We start from the raw sequence: 18,699 nt of genomic DNA on the forward strand, positions 1-18,699 counted from the left end.
ATGGATGTATGCTTGAGTAGGTTTGGTTGTAGGTTTCTCTCTTGTATTAGCTTCTTCTTTTCTTGTCTTTTAAGATACAGAACTAGCATGAAAGACCATCTCTTCTTGCCTCCATCTAGCCATTAAGAGCTCTTCCTTCACTCCTTTGGCAAAGGAGCATTTTGGTGTGACAATGGAGTGAGGATGTGACGATGAGCTAGCGCACCCACGTGGAAAGTTGTATTTGTGGCTTGAGGGCAAGACCCAATGACACATGCTTTGGTAAGGCTAAGGTAAGCTCTTGACTTGAATATATTTGATGCTACTATCGAGAGGACTAGCCTAGGACTTACCTCCCCAAGATCTTGGGATCACCCAATATTGCGCCTGGTGTTGATTAGTCGCATTGGAATGCTCCTTTGCTAAAGGGGTGAAGGGAGAGCTCTTAATGGCTAGATGGAGGGAAGAAGAGATGGTCTTTCACACTGGTTCTCTCTCACAAAAGACGAGAAAAGAAGGCAAGACCTAACGAGCACATGCTTCGGCAAGGCTAAGGTAAGCTCTTCACACGAACATATTCAACGCCACTACCGGGGACGAGCCTAGGACTTAGTTCCGTTCTTCCATCCATTCCAATATATTGGGATAACCCAATATTGATTAGGTCGTCACACTCCGAAAAACATCTAATTTTGGAACCTTGGATGTGTTTGTTTGTTGTGTTTAATTTTGATATGAAGTTTATTTTGCATTAGGGCATTCTATTTCATCTATTGGTCGAGCAAAACCCTATTTTTTGCTGATTTGCATGAAATTAGAGAGCAAGAGCCTTAGATTTCATTGCTTTTATCTAAGAATTAGCTTGGCAATTATGATTAGGAGTGGAATCCACTCCAAAAGCATGAGCATTGAGCTCCATTAGGTTGAATTAGAGTGAGATTGTCAATTTTTATTCAAGCATTTTATAATTTTACATAATTTGTTCATGTATTGTTGAATTGGTAGAGTAGAAACATGCAAAATCATTAAAAGAATAGTTAATTAGTTGCATTACAATCCTTTATTAGGAATGAGAACGTTAAACACACCCCATCAAGTCTAAAAAATCATAAAACCAGGCCAAACCAACTCTCATGTAGGGGACGTGAGCCCATAGTCCCATGCAAAAGACATGATCTTACACGAATCTCATCCATAGTCAGGTTTGTATCTCGTCCCACTGGCCAAACAACTGGGAGTTCAGCAACAAGTGATTGACAGATGGTGTTACATACTCTTCAAGTATGGTCCACGTTGCTGTACAAAACCACATGAACTGACGCCTTTGCCCCCCAGACGAGTCTCTCATACCATAGAAAGAAGGAGTTAGAACATCTTGTCCGCAATTCTCGATTCTCTTTTTGCACTTGCCATCTTGGCCACCTAACCATCTTTGGCAAGTTACCTTGCTGTGTAGAGATGTTCGACATATAGCCCACATTGAATCATGTATGTCACTCTCCACAATTTTCTGCAGCTTTGCTTCAGTTGTCTCTCCCTCTGCATTTTTTTGACCACCTGAAATTAAAGGAATATGGGGGGGTGGAAAGCTTAATCTCCTACCTTGTTTCTTGCGTGACTGGTTTTCTATAACATACTTTGGACGATGTGATGAGTTATCTTCCTCAAGATTTATAACTGTGGGTTTTTTACGCCAGCTAACAGTAATGTTATCACCAAAAAAGTTTGGTTGCACAAGGCAGGGGCACATTTTCCCACTTTAGGAGGTTTTTTCCTCCGAGCACATATATGCACTCTTATTAGTGTGTAAGTGACCTTATCACGTCACTTAACTGAGGACCAATTCATTCATGTTGATATTGCATCAAATCCGTCTATACTCAAAATCATTAGGTTCAAGCTTCCTTCATAATCCTTGACCATTTCATTAAAGTTGACCAAGTCATTCATGTTGATATTGCATCAAATCCGTCTATACTCAAAATCATTAGGTTCAAGCTTCCTTCATAATCCTTGACCATTTCATTAAAGTTGACCAAGTCAAATCCATTGTTGGATCAATTTTGTTTGATTGAATATGTTGACATAGTCAAATCCATGGTCGAGTGCTCCAAAAAATGTTTTTTTCCAACCCTTAAAAAAATTTAAGGCAATGCTAAAACCTAATCGAGATTTAGACCTAAAAATCTTTAAAAACCATATTAATACTGGGATTGATTTATAACTAAAACATGTAAATTAAGATAAGTATACTTGGTCTTGTAAATCAAAGCAATCAACCATGGTATGAACTATACAATTAGATATTTCACTTTAATTTAAATATTATTTCTTATATCTTTTCGAATGGTAAATTATATTATGAAGCCTAGAAGTCTACGTGAAAAATCACATGTCCAAGTTAAAGGTAAAGGTCTTATGAAAGATGAAAGGGATGATGAAGATGAAGAGGATGATGATGATGGAGGGGCAAAAGTATCAAAAAAGGATGCAACGAAGGGAAAAGGAAAGTCACTATAGGAAGAGGATAACTTTGATCCTCTCCATCAGAATATGACGAAAGCGATTGTGTGATGATAGCACACGTAAGATTGAGGCAACCCCAAAAGTTGAAGAAGTTGGTCATGCAGCAACACATTGAGGGCACTCTTTTACTTGTGTTTCATTGGTATTATTGTTACATTGTTTGCATATAATAACATAGATTAAGTTATGGATTCAGATAAGCTTGGCAAGAGGTGAAGCGCCAAATGCACCATTGCGACCAATTCATCCACCTAGCCTAGGTGACCTGACTCCAATCCAAATGAATTTGCTAGGTATGATTTTATGCATTGGTAAATGATAATGTAAGGTATTTGTGTGATGCATGCACTTACAAAATATATGCTTTATAAGAGTGTCTCGACGTACCACGACATTAGTCCTCAATGCTCCCAGTGAACATCAAAGTGCTAGTTCCTCTATCGTTATAGAAGCCTCGACATTAACATGTATAATAATCAATTGTGACCACATGTGAAATAATTATACAGGTGTCTTTTATATCATGTAATAACAATTGATGTATAACTCTACTCAACATGGTGTGGTAGGACATCATTCTACAAAGATGATGGCATGTGTTGGGGATCCTTTGAAGATAGGCTGTGCACTTCTGAACCAGCAGTGTCCACCAGAGCTAGAACATGTCTTTGATATGTTGCTGAAGGCCAACGTGGGAGACAGAACCTTTATTGTTAAAGGAGTCAATACAAACACAACGTGTGATTGTATTGTAGTGACGTTACCCACAGGAGGTTCTGTTTATGGTTTCCCCAACCAATGACATTGTCCCACCATGGAATCTCTACACATGTGAGTGATGAGATTATTTTTCCTTCATTAAGACCTTGTGTGTTGCTGTGCATATGTTGCATGTGTGAATGTCATGCTTATGTTTTTTGTGTATGTCATTCTAATTAATGTCACATAGATGGAGAGGAGCATGCATTGTTTTAGATTTGTGAGACCATCTTAGACGACAATGGCTCTATTATTGTCATCGTTCGTACTGTGTATCGAGTGGCAACTATTATAGCTCATGCCGAGCATTTTGGCATCTCCTTAGACACCTTGGTGAATGTGCGATGTGCAACATAGATTGGAAGGGCCTTTGGACAAGAGGTAAGCGACACTAACCATAGAGGTTTCCATTAAGCATCACTTTTTACTATAAAGAATCATCTCATACTCTTGTGCATATACATACCCTTGTTGCTACTACCTTCACGAGCATACTTGGACAAAACGATACATAACCTTTCTCACCTAATTATATCATTGATCCTTTGTAACATGATGCACTGGGGTAGATGCCCAAATAGCACAGCATGGCAAGGTATGGAGTTAACTCTTCATGTGCTCCAAAATAAGAGCCTTATATTTTTGTAAGAGAGATGTTTTCTTTGCAGGTGGATCTCAGCGTGGATATGACTTTTGGGATAGCTTGTTGAGGCGTCATGTAAAGGAAGGGCAAATGTTAGTAGAGCTTTATGCTGGATGTGGAGATTGTGCTATGGTAGCACATAAATTAGGCGCATGATTATTGTTTGTATTGATCTCGAAGAGGATGTAGTGGAGGGTGTCTTGATGAAGATTTCATTGTAGTGCAGTAAACATATTTATTTGTGAATATTCAAGTGATTGGGTCATGATCTTATTTGTAGCAATTGTTTATGATTATGTCATGATCTTATTTTTCATAAAAAAGAGAGAAAGAGGGCAAGAGCAACGCATGTTGTTATTTTTCAATAAGACATCATTCCCCTCTACAACGATATTTATATACAACATGTTGTACAAACCAATAAAGAATCGATATTTTCTATTTTGTGTGAATGAATAATGTAGTGAAGCGTTTGTAGACTCGAGGATTTGTACGCAAAGCATGAGTTAAGTAAGCTTTGTTGAGAAATGAAAAAGAAATATAGAGAGAGTGAGCAAAGAGAAGGACAAAAAGAGTGAGTGAGAGAGAGAAAGAGAGAGGGAGCGAGAGCAAAGAGAAGGGAAGAGAGAGAGGGAGGATAAAGAGAGTGAGCAAAGAAAGGGATTGAAAGAGCGAGAGAGAAAGGTAGAGAGGGAGAGAGAGAGAGGGAAGATAGAGAGAGTGAGCAAAAAAGAGGACTGAAGAGTGAGAGAGGGGGAGCGAGAGTAAAGAGAAGGGTAGAGAGAGAGAGGGAGGCAAGAGTGAGCAAAGAGAAGGACTGAAGAGTGAGCAAAGAGAGAGAGAGAGAGAGAGAGAGAGAGAGAGAGAGAGAGAGAGAGAGAGAGAGAGGGAGGGAGGGAGGGAGGCGAGAGTGAGCAAAGAGAAGGACTGAAGAGTTAGCAAAGAGAAGGATAGAGAGAGAGAGAGAGAGAGGGATAGAGAGAGAGAGAAGGAGAGCCAAGAGAAGGATAGACTGAGAGTTAGAAAAGAGAGAGAGAGAGAGAGAGAGAGAGAGAGAGAGAGAGAGAGAGAGAGAGAGAGCCAAAAGAAGGATAGAGAGAGGAGGGAGGATAGAGAGAGAGAGAGTAAAGAGAAGGATAGAGAGAGTGGGCAATGAGAGAGAGAGAGAGAGAGAGAGAGAGAGAGAGAGAGAGAGAGAGCCAAAATAAGGATAGAGAGAGGAGGGAGGATAGAGAGAGAGAGAGTAAAGAGAAGGATAGAGAGAGTGGGCAATGAGATGGATAGAGAGAGAGATGAGGATATAGAGAGGGAGGGAAGGAAGGAGGATAGGAGGTAAGAGAAGGATGGAGAGGGAGAGAGAGAGCTACAAAAGAGAGAAGGATAGAGAGAGTTAGCAAAGAGAAGGTTAGAGAGAGAGAGAGAGAGAGAGAGAGAGAGAGAGAGAGAGAGAAGGATAGAGAGAGCGAGCAGAGAGATGGATAGAGAGACATGGGAATATAAAGAGTGCGAGAGGGAAGGGGCATGACGTAAGAGAAGGATAGAGAGGTAGAGGAGGATATAGAGAGCGAGAGAGGGAAGGAGGATAGAAGGTAAGAGAAGGATAGAGAGGGAGGGTGGGAGAGTGAAAGGGAGGGATAGAAATGGACGATGGTAATAGAAGAGAGAGAGAGTGTTAGCAAAGAGAGACAAGGATAGAGAGAGTGAGAGAGAGAGAGGGTGGGAGAGGGAAAGGGAGGGAGGAGAGAGAGGAGGAGGGAAGAGGGTGGGAGAAGGAGAGAGAGGGTGGGCTGGGCGGTGGTGGTGGGACAAGGAGATAGAGAGAGGGAAGAGGGTGGAGATGAGAGAGAGGGAGGGTGGGAGAGAGAGGGAGGTGGGAGAGTGAAAGGGAGGGAGAGAGAGGAGAGAGAGGGAGGTGGGAGAGTGAAAGGGAGGGAGAGAGAGGAGAGAGAGGGAGGGTGGGAGAAGGAGAGAGAGGGAGGTGGGAGAGTGAAAGGGAGGGAGAGAGAGGAGGTGAGAGAGTGAAAGGGAGGGAGAGAGAGGTGGGAGAAGGAGAGAGAGGGAGGTGGGAGAGTGAAAGGGAGGGAGAGAGAGGTGGGAGAAGGAGAGAGAGGGAGGGTGGGAGAGTGAGAGAGAGGGAGGTGGGAGAGTGAAAGGGAGGGAGAGAGAGGAGAGAGAGGGAGGGTGGGAGAAGGAGAGAGACGGAGGGTGGGAGAGTGAAAGGGAGAGAGAGACGGAGGGTGGGAGAAGGAGAGAGGAGGATATAGAGATAGATATAGCTCACACCACACTCTCTCTCCTAGAGAGAGGGAGAGAGGGAGGGTGGGAGAGGGAGAGGGACAGGGACAGGGAGGGAAGAGAGAGTGGGGGAGGGAAGAGGGTGGGAGAAGGAGAGAGAGGGTGGTGTGGGCTAGGCTGGGCTGTGCTGGGCAGTGGTGGGTGGAGATGGTGGTGGCAATAGTTAGAGAAAGATCGTTCAAGTAGAGAGAGAGGGTAGCCAAGAAAAGCTCCCTCCACTAAGCTCCCTTGGTGACCATCCCCAGTCTTCGGCAAAAGGTCAAGCACTCATGGGATGTGTTTTCTATGTTTAGTTAAGTGGTGTTATTTATGGGGTTACTGAGTCTTTGGCAAAAGGTCTAGCACTCTCATGGGATGTGTTTTCCATGTTTAGTTCAGTGGTGTTATTTATGGTTATTGAGTCTTTGGGGGGCAAAAGGTCTAGCACTCATGGGATGTGTTAAGTTCCATGTTCTCACGTTTACCTTGAGGGTGTCATTCCTTTTCTATATGTAGATGTGGTTTGTTTTGTTATTATGACCCTTACACGTGGCAACGCATGGGACTCACACGTGGCAACACGTGGGATGTGTACACACTAATACGTGGGATTTACATGCCAATAATGCGTGGGACATGCAGACTTTGCATGGGAAAACTAATGGCGGCATACTATTCCACATAATCGCTTATAATAATAAGTGTGAATGGGTAACGTTCATGGGTGAAGATTGTAGGCCAAAGACTCAATGCTGTGTAGCATGGAGGTAACCAGCACAAACATACGGGGCACGTGAGTATGGTATATGGCTGGTAAGGTACACATTGGATGCCTGGGGTCATTGGTATAAACATACGGGGCACGTGAGTATGGTATATGGCTGGTAAGGTACACATTGGATGCCTGGGGTCATTGGTATATATAATGGTATATATAATGGTTGGGTGTAAATCAGTAGTAAACACACTTGTTCATTGAAGCAATAAGCCTATATTGAAAAATCAAATAAGTCAAAAGGTATGACAAGAAAAAAGGATTCCAATCGAGAGAGAGAGAGAGAGAGAGAGAGAGAGAGAGTTGCAACTACATGTGTTTGTGCATGGCGTGAGATATGAGAACTAGAAAAATTGTGATGACCTTAGTGAGATATATACAAGTGAAGTACACAGGCAATGGGCCGAAGGTGTGCGTGTGTGTATGCATTTCTCCAAATATAAACTTCTCCAACACAACTGCTTTCTTCGACTCTCTTTGCTACCTTGTTTGACATTTTCCTTTTGTGTGGGGGAGTCAATATCATTATTTTGTTAGAGACATGACAACGGACTTGTGCATAGTTATGCCCACGGCTGGCAAGGGAGCTAGGTAGCCTATGTGGCATGATGGACTTGGTGTTTTGAGTGTTGGGGCTAGAGGTACGGTGAAGTGAATGGGTGGGGTGGTCAAAGATGGGGCACGAAAGGTCCTTATGCTGATGGAAGGTCCAAGCGATGGGTCATAACTTGGGCCTAGCCTTGCTATGGTCCCCCCATCCATAAATGTACCTGGAGGGCTATTGATAATGAGGCTTAATGTAGGTCCGTGAAGGAACAATGCCTATTACATGCAAAGCCCATGGATATATTGCAAGTGGCATACATGGGCATTAGGCAAAAGGTGGGCTCATGTAGAAGCTTCTTCTAGTGAAAACTCCAACAATCTGCTTTCTTCGACTCCTTTTTGTCTGATTTCTTCGACTCTTACACATGGTTTGAGATAGGGAATTGGTGAGGCTGGCTAACACAACGGGTGGGAATGAGATCGGAGTTTCCATGAGGATGGAAGAATCAAGGACACCATGTCTCGCAAGGATATTGGTAAGCCAAGAACGATTCTTTATGATGTATGTGCAAACAATCCTAGTTGTACTAGCTCTAACCTCCATGGGGAGCACTCTACCCACTCAGTGGGGGAAGTTGTTAATATCTACATTAGCTAGAATTCCTCTTAATGCACGGTAACATTTTTGAGCCAGATTTTTTGTATCGTGTAATGTGCTTCACGTAATTAATTATGCAAAATCTCCAAGCTTACAACTTGTGCAATTCCAAAAGATAGTCAAAACGCTTTACAACTTGTATAATGCCAATAGTGTGTATACTTTGTCTAGGAAATTAGCCTAGACTACCTTTTGGGCCCTTCAGACATTACTTGGATGGCTGGGCATTCTAAATATAAGTCTTGTATATAAGACATTTTGACTAATGAGAAAACACATAATCCCATTCACAATTGACTAATAACACATTTTGACTAATAAGAAAACATATAATCCCATTCTCACAATTGAGTTTGAGTATCTTACTCTTATGATTGATGCTTGCTTATAAGCTTCTTTTCTTTGGTGCATGCATGTTTGAGGATTGTGTGGATGAGTGATGGAAGTCCTCTTCTCTCTCTCTCTTTCTCTCTCCTTATTTCCCCTTCTCTTGGAGGCCTCAAGGGACTCAAGTTTGAAGCATTAGTAAGTGCCCTACGACAGTTGTGATCTATTGCTCTTCCCTTAGGTGAATGCATTGAGTTCCCTATTGGAGGTGTGGTTGCTTATAACATTTTTGGCGTTGCTACTTGCGGGGGAAACACCTTTGTTTCTTCCTTTCTATCAGAGTTTCAGCTCCCATTGCATAAGATTCGTGATTGTCTTTGCATTCTGGTAGTGCTTTGTGTAGGAAATGAATGGATAAGATTTGTGTGGTAGTAAAAAATAATGAGAAATTGGTTGTGTTTGTTGTGTATGTGTGTGGTGGAGTGGTCTTAGAAGAGAGCTTCACTATTTTTTCTAGTTAATTTTAATATTTTCATCACTGGAATCATCAACGTGAATGAGCAGGTTGGTGTTCGATTTTTTCTTCTTTTCAAAAATTCACAAAAATTAAAAAAATGAGCCGTTGACTGTGCCTTAACTTGTTTTACACTCCTTAGGCGTGGCACAATCATTTGGAAAACAGTTGGATAAGTATTTTGCATCCAGAATCACATTAGTTGACGTGGGAAGTTCCCATGTGAAACTGCAGGAAAATCGTTCACGTCGTGAACCATTTTTTGCAACTTCACGCCATGAACCACTCCCGACATCAACACCACGATTAACGCCGCAATTCACGGGATTACCTTGCCAAAAGTAGGTAGCCTTATCCTGACACCTCTGACACCATGAGGTATGACAAAATTAAGAAACGTGAACGTATAGAAAATAGTTCACGATGTGAGCTATTTCAGAACTCTTCATGGTGTGAACCGAATCGTTTACGACGCGAACCATTTTAGAAACCTTCACGGATGAACCATTTTTTGTTCATGACGTGAACTAATTACTTTTCACGAACGTGAAACCTTCTCTCTTAATGGCGTGAACTTTTTCTGCAATCTCACGCCTTAGAAATAGGTCGACAAATAGAATCTGATCCATTAAAAATTAATTGGGACATAAAAATAGCTTATCAAATCATACATGCATACACTTAAGGTCTGGAAAGCTCATCGGAGATGATCTTACACCTGATGATAGTGCATCAAATCACCTAGGATCTTCCTATAAAAAAAGTGTGGGTTCAGGCCACTCAGTAAGCACTCACTTGAGTGTCTTAAGGAATCTCACCACCGTTTGAAACTAGTAGTGAAGAATCCATGAAAGAAAGAGGGGCCGAGGTACTTTGGGTTTGGGGAAGAGGAGAAATCACTCTCCCAACCAGATCTAGTGGTATTATTGATATCACCTGGGGATTTTTTGGTCTCCAAACCAGTCATGACGAAGAAGTGCAATTTGTGGGCATGGGTCCGTCAACCAGCATTGGACTTGGTCCAAGGCAAGAAGTGCCCATCCAAATGTCAAATTCGAGGTTGTCAAACACCGGCACCCCCCGAATGAGTTGGGACATGGAAAGTGCGGCCAGGATAGGTCAAGTATTCTTCCCCACCTCAGAGGAAGTAGAGTTAGATCTAAAAAGGATCGAGGTGGAACGACAGCTACTACGAGAGTTGAGCTTAAGGAAATAGGAGCTCGATACTCGAAGGGCGAGAGTTGAACAAAAGGAGATGGGAAGTTTAAACTTACTCTAATCACGGGGTAAGGAGCCGAAAATAGTCATGGAAAGAAGTGAGGGAGAAATTCTAAGCTTAGAACCCATAAATGAAGAGCCCAGAGCTGAGAAAGGGTTTGTAACCCTAGAAGTCTAGTAAGCATGACGGGTGAAGTGGAGGACCGCCTATACACAAAAAAGGACATCGAGCAGATGATCCATCATCCTGCGTTCCTACAAGACATGAAACTTTAAGAAATACCAAAGCTTGGGTCCCTAAGCGCATAACAAAGTCCCCTAAGCTTGCAGAAAGAAAAAGGCCTCAACACCAAGCACATCGGCCACCAAATTACACTGTTCGTCAAGATGGGTGCCTGTGCATGTACTTCAACAACAAGGATACTATGATGGTAATTCCTTCATATGGTTGCCAAAATCGAACAATGTGAAGAAAACCTCACCACCACTGACTTTAACCCCAACAAATTCACCTAAATTTTGACAAGAATGGAGGCCCACACAACAGCAAAAGCAAATCACTCAACTACTCTCATGCATTCAGCACCAACACAAGAACTTGTCTGTTCAAGCAAACAATCAGCAGTCTTCCCTACTGCCTCGACATCATTTCAGCAACAAATTTAGGATTAATGTGATCAAGATATCCCAAAGAGCCATCAATACTCAGTATGGGCACTATGAATTCACTGTCATGCTGTTTGGATTGACAAATGCCCTAGCTACTTTCAATCGCCTAATGCAGGACATTCTCAGAGAATACTTGGATGATTTTGTTCTTGTTTTCTTTGATGATATTCTAATTTACTCAAAGAATGCAGCTGACCATGAAGCTCATGTTCGAAAAGTTCTTGAAATTCTAAGGAAGCACCAACTCTTTGCAAAAAGAGAAAATGCACTTTCTCTGTCGACCATGTTGAATACTTGGGCTTTCTGGTATCCAAAGATGGAATTTCTCCAGATTTCGCAAAAGTCCAAGCAGTCATAGATTGGCCTGAACCAAAGACAGTGAAAGAAGTCAGGGGATTCTTGGGATTGACTAGTTGGTATAGAATTTTTATACCAAAGTATGCTCTCATAGCTTCCCCCTGACTAATCTTCTCAAGAAGAATACCCCATTTCAATGGTCTGCCAGGTGCCTGAGTGCTTTTGATAAGCTGAAGACCGCCTTGGTAACCAATCCCATTCTGAAGTTGCCAGATTTCTCTCTACCCTTTGAGGTAGTATAACTGATGCCAGTGGTTTTGCCCTAGGAGGTGCACTCATGCAGGAAGGTCATGCAGTGGCCTATGAATCCCAAAAACTCAGAACGCATGAGAGGAATTATGCTATCCACCACGACCTAGAACTACTTTCAGTAGTCTATGCCCTAAAGTTGTGGAGACATTACCTACTGGGTCAAAGATTCACTTTGATGATCAGAGCTTAAAGTGGATCTTCACTCAGAAGGATCTCAACATGCACCAAAGAAGGTGGATGCAGACCCTGCAGGAACTTGATTTTGAAATCAAGTACCGCCCAGGCAAAGAAAATGTGGTAGCAGATGCCCTCAGCAGAAAAGCCTCCTTGCTTGCAATTACTGTAGTGTCAAATCCTTTGATTATTGAAGCAAGAGAGAAGATCACTTTGGCCCTATTGCTACCCTACTTATGCAGGAAATCAAAACTCCACAGGAGTTGAACCGAGTTCAAGGGTACAACCTGGATGATGGAATTATGTATTATAATCGTAAGCTATGCATTCCCAATGATGAGGGGACTAAGGGTCAAATTCTGAATGAAGCCCATGATAGCCTTATTGCAGGACATCCAGGTTTCATCAAAACCTACATGTCTATAAAGAAAAGCTTCTTTTGGCCTGGACTAAAAAAGGATGTACTTAATCATGTACATCAATGTCTGACATGTCAGAAAGTCAAAGCTGAGAGAGTAAAAATGCATGGGAAGTTACATCCATTAGACATCCCCAAGATGAAGTGGGAATGTATCAATATGGATTTTATTACTGGATTACCTTCAGTGCAATCAGGTTACAACTCCATCTTTGTGGTAGTTGATAGACTAATCAAAGTTGCCCATCTGATTCCACTAAAAGAAACCTACACTGCAGTGGATGTGGCTAGAGTGTTCCTCAAGGAAATCTTCAGATTGCATGGCCTACCCAGAAGAATAGTAAGTGATCGAGATCCCAAGTTCACATCAAGATTCTGGACTGCATTTTTTCAAGCAGTAGGAACTTTCTTGGATCTCAGCATAGCTTACCACCCCGAGACCGACGGTCAAACAGAAAGGGTAAACCAAGTAATCGAAGATATACTTCGGTCATGCTGTGGTGGCAGGGAACCCAAGAAGTGGCTAAGTTATCTGCACCACCTAGTCGAGCTCGCTTACAATGCTTCTTATCACCGAAGTATCGGGATGAGCCCTTTCAAAGCTCTGTATGGACAAGATTGCTTAACTCCATTAACTTGGTCCGACCCATTGATTAGGGTCGAGATGTCCAGACAGATGCTTGACGACATGGAGCAGCAGATGTAGTCAATTTGTAAAGATGTAAAAGCTGCCCAGGATAGACACAAGTAGTATGCAGATAAGAAGAGGACAGACAGAAAATTCGAAGAAGTAGATATGGTCTTCATTTGAGTACGCCCCAAAAGAAGTTCTCTATCTCTCTTAGGAAGTACAAGAAGTTATCCCCCAGGTATTGTGGGCCATATCTGATTACAAAGAAAGTAGGTGACTTAGCCTATGAGCTTCTTCTGCCTCCTCATCTCAAAGTACATAATGTATTTCATGTCAGCCTTCTTAAAAAGTACGTACCAAGCCCGAATCATGTGCTTGATGATGAAATCTTAACTTCTTCAACCCAAGGACAGATGGAACTCCAACCTGAAGATATCCTTGATGTTCGAGAGAAGGTTCTCAGGAACCGAATTCTGAGAGAATTATTGGTCAAATTGAAGTTCTATCCTTTTGAAGATGCCACCTGGGAGAAAGAAGCCGAACTGTTGCGGGATTACCCCCAGTTTGCGAGATGAGGACATCTCGTGTTTTTCAAGTGGGAGAGAATATAAGATTCCTCCCCAGCCCCTCAAGATGTCCAGTATCTTCCCCTGTAATCAATCCCCTCTTCAAAATAATAAAAGATCTTGTTTCTACCTATTTTGGCTTAGAGAGAGAAAATTTTCTAGAGAGAGATTATTCAGATTTTAGATATTTTTGGATGAAAAAATAAATTGGTGGCCACTCTTGATCCAAGCAAGAGTAGAACCCTCAATCCCTCAAGCCAAAGGATAGCTCACAAAACTCCATGTAAGTTAGAAATTCTACTTTTTTCTAATTCTATTCTATGGATTTCTTGCTTCTTTTAAATTAAAATTGGATGTTATGCCTTGATGGAAAGGCTTCCCCCTTCTCTTCATTGAATTCAGCCCTTCTTTATCCAAGATGTGTAATCAATTAAATAGAGTTAAACTTTTCGTATTGTTCTCTCTTAAAAAAATGAGAATTGATTAGATTAGAGTGCTAAATTCATCTTGGGTGAAATTCTAAACAGAATTAGAATGCAAAAATTGAAAAATAGTCAGCCACCAACAAAGGAGGTTATGGCAAAATTTTCATAAATTTTGTAGAAATAAGTTTTATCTTTATGTTATTCAAAAAGAGTAATCTCCTTCGTTTGTGTATTCTAAAAGTGTTATTTTCATTCTATGCATAGAAAGATGCATATGAGAAATATTTTTATTGTAAAAGCGTTATTTTTATTAAAATTAATTTCTATGCATAGAAAGATGCATATTGGATATATTTTTTTATTATAAAAGTGTGATTTTCATTAGATTTAAATTCTATGCATAGAAAGATGCATATTGGATTTTTTCTTAAATTATAAAAGTGTGATTTTCATTAGATTTAAATTCTATGCATAGAAAGATGCATATTGGATTTTTTTCTTAAATTATAAAAGTGTGATTTTCATTAGATTTAAATTCTATGCATAGAAAGATGCATGTTTAATATTTTTTTATTATAAAAGTGTGATTTTCATTAGATTTGAATTCTATGCATAAAAAGATGCATATTGGATATATATTTTTAATTATAAAAGTGTGATTTTCATTAGATTTAAATTCTATGCATAGAAAGATGCATATTTGGAAATATTTTTATTATAAAAGTGTTACTTTCACTAATATTGATTTTTATGCATAAAATAAATTTTCTATTATAAAAGTGTTACTTTCATCAAAATTAATTTTTATGCATAAAATGATGCATAAAAGAATTTTTTTATTATAAAAGTGTTACTTTCATCAAAATAGATTTTATGCATAAATTAATGCATAAATGATTTTTATATCAAAATTAGAGTTCTCTTTAATTCTATGTTTAATTTCTATGAATAAGTAAATACTCTGTAAGAGAAAATTTTATCTTTTCATATTCACTCGGATGGTAATGAGAAAATTTAGAAAATCTATCAAAGTCAGAAATTCAGATAAATGATTATTTATTCCTCATAGCAATTCATGTTTAGTTTAGAAATCAGTTAAGTGAATATTCAATGAATGAAATTCAGAAAAATTAGTAATTGAAATATCAACCCTTTCGAGAAAGGTAGTTCAGGAAGAACCTTACCAGACTCGAACCCATAATTAGACTTTGACCAAGACCAACCTCTTCGTTAGTTTCAAGGAAAGACGATGTGACCAGTTCAGGAAAATACACTCAAATCACCCACACTGAATCTGAAACTAAGTTGAGACCCTTTTCATTTTGATATAAGGATCAAGGTTACAGAATTCGAGGAATTATGTTTGGAATTCAGACTTGCGATTAGAAAGTCTTGGGATACGGATTTAAGATATACTCAGTGTATTCAAAAGAAAATCAAAACTGCAAACTTGCATAGAAACCGTGTTTTCTTAAAGGACTATCTTACGCCAGAATGCTGGAGGGAGCATTTGGTATATGTGTTTTTTCTAAGGAAAGTTCGGTTACAACAGCTGGCGGGGGGAGTGTTCAAAGGACGGCTCACGCGGCAAAAACCTGGTATGGTGAAAAATGGTGTGCTTCTGGTACGATGGGCGAGGGTCGACGAAGTGGTCCCTGAGTGAAGTGCCAGGAAACCTAAGGAGGATCCTGGAGGGTTCTGACCAGGCGATGCATGGGCTCACGGTTCTTAGGACACCCATGCATATGTCGTGCAAGATATTGTATGATGGACCAATGTTTATTGTAATCTGTTACTGGATCTCGTTTGCTGACCAGCTAGTCTCAATGGAGAGTCCAGAGTGATACTGTTTTTTATGAGAAACAAGGATTGGATGAAAATTTTGAGCTATGACATCTGTAACCAATAATTGTTTGTTAATGGATTGTTTTATGAGTTAAAGTTTAAAGAGGAGTGTGTGCGTATCTGTATTCTAAAGCAAAAGTTAAGAAAGGCATTCAATTATGGGTGGGTGAATACTTGTCTGGTTATACTAATTCCAGTGGTTTCTAACCCATGGGCCAGATAGGCTGGAATCAGTAGAGTTTTAATAATAAAATTGACTAATAGGAATACGCTTAGAACTCGAGTAGTTAAATAAAAGCCTGAAGACTTCTCTAATGAATAGATCAACGACTGTGCCTGATTCAATTAGGAAAAAAGCGTTGATTCCTTCAAGCTAAGTCTGTAATAGTTTTCCTTCTATCTGGTTTAATCAGATGAAGGTTAGTTCAAGATATTGACCTCATTTAGAAAAATTCGTTAAGAAAATAAAAAATGGTGGAATCGTCCTCGTTTTTCGGGCATGGGAAATTTTCCCGGTTTCGGTTTTAGGAATGACCACCAGCTTAGTCTCTTGCTCGGATATTCGAGGGTAAGGCCCCGAGTGGGAAACCCTGCCCCGCGCAAGAGGGAGCTGCTTCTGCTCTGCCAGTAGCAATCGAGAATCCGCAGAGGGGGCAGTGGGATCTCACAGTTGGTATCAGAGCCCTGTTGTAAATTTATGAAACAGCAGTAGAAACTGCCTAAAATTCTAAAGTAAATCCACGAAAAAAATGTTTTCACTTGCTAAGATTATGTTGAAATGAATTCATTTATTGAAAACTCATAAATTAAATTGGATTTTTAGATGGATACCCCAAATCTGTCTGGCATTCCTGGACTCTCCTAGAGTCAGGATATGTTAGCCTTTGCATTCGAGCATCTCATCAACTCCCTACGACCCGAGTAAGCAGAGTGAGACTCGCACGTCATTTTGAGGGTCTTTACTTTCCGGATCCTGTAGAGCGACGTCGATATGTGGTTCTCTAGAGGACGATGTATTAATATCAATACTAATCAACGTCAGAGACTTAGGCAAAATATTTCCTTAGCCATGATCTTGATAAGGCTAGGGGTTATTCAGTATGTACAACTCTTTAATCATTCACCCAGGAATTTTTGGATTTTTTTGGCGAGTTTTTAGGCTTCTTAGCCGCTTTATCCCTAGAAGTAGAATTACAACACCTCTTTCAGTGATGAATCGTGTTCACATCATGGCATGTCTCCTTCGCAGTTTCGCTTCTTTATGCGTATGCGATTGAGGCAGTGACTTTGGAGCCATGATGCTCTATGTATATATCTCAAACTTTTGATAATAAACCATATATCTCAAACTTTTGATAATAAACAATGTTTTGCAAAAAAAATCTAAATTATTTTCATGATTGTGAATATGGTTAATAAAATTATTAGAGTAAATCTTGTTTCAAGAAGTATGATGAAATAATTATATGTTTAAAGAATAAATCAAAAAAATTAAATAATCATAAATCTGTTGTTGCCAAAGTTAAGTTGACAAAAATCTTGTTTTGTCAAAATCATGAGGCACGCGGCCCATGCAAGGCAACCGGATCCTCTAACCAATGAGAAAGACTCAGATCCGGATGTTCGTAAAGCCTTGCACAGATCCCAACTTGGTCCCTTCAAGGGTGAAGGGGAGCAGTTAGGTGAAGTAGTGGAGATTAACTAAGTGATTAATTAAACTCTTCTTATTGTTTACTCTCTTGAATTTAGAAAATTGTGTAGATTAGAGTTCTATAATTCTAAATTGGGTTAAGTAAGTTAGGTATAGAAAGATAAAGATGAGAAATGGTCACCCATACAAAGGAGGTTATGGCAAAATTCTCCAGAATTTTGTGAAAAAAGAAAGTTTGTTTTTATGTTATTCCAAAAGAGTAATTCCCGCCATTTTTGCATCTAAAAGAAATATTCTAATTACTCCATGTATATATTCACCTATGAATATGCATGGATACCACTGATATTAATTATTAAATTTGATTTTTATGCATAGAAAGATGCATAAAGGAATTTTTTTATTACAAAAGTGTTATTCTTATTAAATTTGATTTCTATGCATAGAAAGATGCATAAAAGAATTTTTTTATCACAAAAGTGTTATTCTTATTAAATTTGATTTCTATGCATAGAAAGATGCAAAATGGAATTTTTTTTAATCATAAAAGTGTTATTCTTATTAAATTTGATTTCTATGCATAGAAAGATGCATAAAGGGATTTTTTTAATTACAAAAGTGTTATTCTTATTAAATTTGATTTCTATGCATATAAAGATGCATAATGAAATTCTTTTTATTATAAAAGTGTTATTCTTATTAAATTTGATTTCTATGCATAGAAAGATGCATAAAGGAATTTTTTTAATTACAAAAGTGTTATTCTTATTAAATTTGATTTCTATGCATAGAAAGATGCAAAATGGATTTTTTTAATAAAAGTGTTATTCTTATTAAATTTTATTTTTATGCATAAAAAGATGCATTAAGGAATTTTTTTAATTATAAAAGCGTTATTCTTATAAAAATAGATTTTTATGCATAAATAGATGCATAAATAAATTCTTTTTATTTTAAAAGTGTTATTCCTAATAACCTTGATTTTATGCATAAAAGGATTTTTTTAATAAAAGTGTTATTCCCATTGAAGTTGATTTTTATGCATAAATAGATGCATAAAGAATTTTTATATCAAAATTAGAATCCTCTTAAATTCTATGTTTAAATTCTATGAGTATTTGATAAATGAATAATTAAATACTCTAAGAGAGAAATTTCTCTCGTTTTATATTCACAGGGATTGTAAAAAGAAAATTCAAGAAATCTATCGAGATCGAAATATTCAGATAAATGATTGATTTATTCCTCATTGGAATTCGTAACTAATTTTAGAAATCAGTTAAGTGAATATTCAAAGAAAGAAATTCAGTAAAATAGTAATTGAATTATCAAACCTTTTCGAGAAAGATAGTTTAGAAAAAATCTTATCCGACTCGAACACCTTGAATCAGACTATGACCAAGACCAAACTCTTTCGTGAGTTTCAAGGAAAGAAGGAGTGACTAGTTTAGAAAAATACACTCAAAACTCCCGCCAAATCTGAAACTAAGTT

This window comes from Cibotium barometz, chromosome 5 (genome assembly GCF_041138505.1).
Source record: "Cibotium barometz isolate CiBa-2024 chromosome 5, ASM4113850v1, whole genome shotgun sequence".
Taxonomy (NCBI): Eukaryota; Viridiplantae; Streptophyta; class Polypodiopsida; order Cyatheales; family Cibotiaceae; genus Cibotium; species Cibotium barometz.